Consider the following 3996-nt stretch of genomic DNA (forward strand, 5'->3'; position numbering starts at 1 on the left):
GGGCTGGGGTCTGTGGGCCCCTCAGGTGTAGCTAGAACCTCCTTCACAGGCAGGCTGCCAGCTGTGGCTGGAAAAGTTGTCTCCAGACCAACCGGCATCTCCCCTACTGATAGCTGTTGTGCTGCATGTGTGATCCTGGGGCTTTAAATCACACCTCCAGGGTGGGTGCACTCTTTCACCCAGAGGAGGCAGGGGAAGGCACTGAGCCCCAGGGGAGAGTCAGACTGGCTCTAAGGGGATCCTGGCTGTCTTGTGTGACCCTTGGCTTTTTAAATCACACCTTCAAGATAGTTGCAGTCTTCCACCCAGAGCTAGCAGAGGAGGGGACTGAGCCCCTAAAGAGACTGGCTGTCTCCAGGAGACCCCGGCTATCTTCATGAGCCCCAAGCCAGTCAACATACAGTATGTGAAAGCCCTGTCCCATGGGCGCCCCCAATAGGATAACCTAATGAACAGGCAGTAACGGCTTAAAACTTGGGACATGTCCTCAAAGCCAGTGCCCAGCTCAGGCACTCCGCTGCTCTCCTGCTCTCTCTGCTGAAGTAGACACTGAGACTACTGGTGTGGCCAGGTGGAGGAGCTCAGGGCAGCAATCACTGACAGGGAGAAGAAACTGGGCTGCGACCCAACAGGGGGTTCAGGAAGCATGAGAAGAGAAGCTGGACTGAACCTGAGAGTAATTATTGTAGGACTTTGTGCTGGTATAGAAGTATTCCAGGCGTTTTTTGTTTGTTTGTTTGTTTTGACAACTTTTGATGCACCTTAAAAAAGCTTGGAATATGTACCCTTAACTAGAAAGGAAAAAACAAAAACAAAAACAAAAACAAAAACAAAAACAAAAACAAACAGGGGATGGCACACACAGAGGCCCCCACTACTACAAATTCTACACTCGAGTTTCCCACACTTCAGGAAATCACAGGGACCAGCACAGACGCAGTGCAATGGCCGAGCCTCTCCCTGGGGGACCACCTGCCTGATCATGGTGTCTCCCCTGCCAGGTCAGTATGACCTCCGACCCTTCCACCCCAGCACAGCTGCGCACAACTCGCTGTGTACACACGCGGTGACTTCCTCTCCTCCTCAGGCTCTCCTTGCGCAGATCCGCAGATCCCAGCGAGTGTCCCGCGACAGGCCAGGAGGATTTCCACAGCGTGGGACTCGTGCGTGGTTCTGCAGCCGGTGCCGGAGCAGCTGCCCCCGCGCGGCCTCATCTGCATGGGCGCCGCCCCTCAGGGTCCTCGGGGGTCGCGCCCTTCTCCTAGCCTGCTTCCGGCCTCGGGTCGTGCCTAGGGACCTTAGGTGGTTCGTGAAGTAGCACAAAGCAGCCATAGTTGTGCACCCAGCGAGAGCCTCCTGGAGACTGCCCATCAGCCACGCTTACCGCGTTTTGTCGTTTGTGTTAGCCCCACTTGGTGCTAGAAAGACGGTTTTCAGTCTAATTCCACCTCTCTGCCCCAGCAGAGAGGACCGGGCCAGTCTTACACACGGGGCGGGACACTGCCATCTCCTCACGGCCCTCTCCTCACCTCACCGGGCCTTAGTTCATTGCTGCGCCTGCTCCATTCCGAAAAGGCAGACACAAGACCACACGAGTCTGACAAAATCCCTCGGGGAAGTTGCATCTGAGGAGCTTAGTGGGTGACTTTCAAAGTGTAGACGTTTAATGCATAGAGGGCAACTCTGAACTTTCCGCAATGCCCTACAGTCTGTTAGTAAAATGGCGCAATCTTATCTATGGTGTGATCTATAACCCGGACAGCATCCTAGGCGGTAGCGCCCGCCCCCTCGCCCCACCACCCCCGCCGCCATGTCTGGAACCAGGTGGCCACATGGCGCAACTGATGGAACAAGGACATAAAGGCTCAGCCATTCTCCCTCACTGCCCAAAAGAGAGAAACTTTGGTATGTATTTCTTGCCCTGGCACCTCCATTGGTTCTCACACCGTATTGCCTTCATATTCCACCCTGCATTCTTTTTTTGTTTTTGTTTGGTTTTGTTTGTTTGTTTGTTTGTTTTGACAGGCAGAGTGGACAGTGAGAGAGAGAGAGACAGAGAGAAAGGTCTTCCTCTGCCGTTGGTTCACCCTCCGGTGGCCGCTGAAGCCGGCGCACGGCGCTGATCCAATGGCAGGAGCCAGGTACTTCTCCTGGTCTCCCATGGGGTAGAGGGCCCAAGCACTTGGGCAATCCTCCACTGCAGTCCCTGGCCACAGCAGAGAGCTGGCCTGGAAGAGGGGCAACCGGGACAGAATCCGGCGCCCCAACCGGGACTAGAACCCGGAGGATTAGCCTAGTGAGGCGCGGCGCAGGCCCCATCCTGCATCTTTTCCCATCCTGCATTCTTTTCCAGGTTCCCAAAGCCTCGCCCAATTCCTTGAATCCCCTTTGCTTGCTGTTCACTACTCCCACCCCCAGCCCCAGTCCTCCTTCAAAAGGTCCAGCCACTGGGGATCAGGCCTTCTGCCACGTGGTCCATCCCGTATATGCAGGCAGCTGGTCGACCAACCGACCTCTGGGATTTCTTTTCTCTGAACAAATTGGGTCTGGCTGCCTCCTCTCAGTTCTGTGCCTCTTTCCCTAACATTTGGTGCCTAGTTGGCGATGCAGGGGAAGGGGGCCTCTGATGGTGTCAGAAATGAGGGTATTTGACTGATTTAGCAAGTGGGTTAAAAGTGAGGGCAGCCGTCCCTGGGTGGGCTCGAACCACCAACCTTCCGGTTAACAGCTGAACGCGCTAACCGATTGCACCACAAAGACTCCACGCTCAGAAGCACAGGGATTGCCCCTACCCCGGCCCGCGTGTCCCGGGCTGCCGCCGGCCTTGCAGAGCGACGATGTGCGCTCCAGCGCCCGGGACTCCACCGAGAGGCGAGCGGGAGCTGCGCGGTGCGTTGGGAGGTCGGGCAGCCGCAGGGACAGCCGCACGGCCTTCACCCCACCGCCTCAGGAGTCAGTAGTCTTTCAGAAAGAAATGAACAAAATACTTTTTCTCAAACTGCTGAAAAAAATGTGCTAAAAGATGAAGCAAGGATGATACATGTTGGTCTTTGATAAAATACAAATTTACTGTATTCAAATTATAATATCCTATCTCCTCATTGTACTAGACTCTGACTGAAGAGAAAAACAAAACACAAAAATATCTTTAGCTTAGTGGAAATATTTAAAAGTCTCAAACTATCTTCAGCCTGTCCCTTGTGCACCAGATACAGCATTTCCTGAACTCCTGCTGTTGCAAGCCCACCTCAGTATCCAGCTCTGCATGAGATCCATTAGGTAGAGGCCTCCAGCACCTAGGCTTTTTTTTGCTCTCTCAGGCCCGTGGTTTGTTTTTGTTCCCAAAGTCCCTAATGAGGGGGAGAATTGTCAGCTTACTGGAGTCATTTTGCCTGATGGCTCAGAGAGCTGGAAGTCCCTGGGAGTTTCTGCCAATCCTCAGCACCCAGGAACCCTGTGCAGAGCATTTACCTATGATTGACAGGTGCAGGTATCTGAAAGCCCAGCTAGTTGATTTTGTAGTGAATAAGGCTTGGGGAAAAGGGAACGCAGGGGCCACCTTTTAAAGATCTACATAGAAATGGATAAATCCTTGCCACAGAAGTCCAATTATGACAGAGAGTGACACATGTGAGACTGTGCAGAGGAAGACTAAAGATGTTCTGCTTGCATGGGCAAGACACCCATCATGGGAGAGACAAGGAATCAGAGAAGGGTGGGAATTAGACCAGGTGTATGCAGTAGCTTCTAATCGTGCTATCATGTTGTAATCACGTGGAGAGCCTATAACTACCACGAATGGCTGGTTTCCGTTCCTAGCAATCTCATTGAAGTGGCTTCAGGTGGGTTTGGAGCATTAGTAGTTTTCAAAGTACCCAGGGGCTTCTAGCCTTTGGCTAGAGATGACAAGGAATGTGAATGTGCTCAGGTCACCAGTCTAGAAGTATCCCAAGCGTGAACCTTCTTCATAAAAGAGGCCTAGCAAGAGACACTGAT

General features: G+C 53.0%; 1 non-coding gene across 1 annotated transcript; it reads right to left on the bottom strand.

Annotated features, from left to right (window-relative positions):
* Positions 1-846: 846 nt before the first annotated feature.
* Positions 847-1009, bottom strand: LOC138850771 (U1 spliceosomal RNA). The gene has a single exon (XR_011390950.2). It is a non-coding gene; the product is annotated as a U1 spliceosomal RNA (small nuclear RNA).
* Positions 1010-3996: the final 2987 nt, after the last annotated feature.

Source organism: Oryctolagus cuniculus, chromosome 7, assembly GCF_051225735.1.
Source record: "Oryctolagus cuniculus isolate XC-2025 breed Fujian yellow rabbit chromosome 7, ASM5122573v1, whole genome shotgun sequence".
Taxonomy (NCBI): Eukaryota; Metazoa; Chordata; class Mammalia; order Lagomorpha; family Leporidae; genus Oryctolagus; species Oryctolagus cuniculus.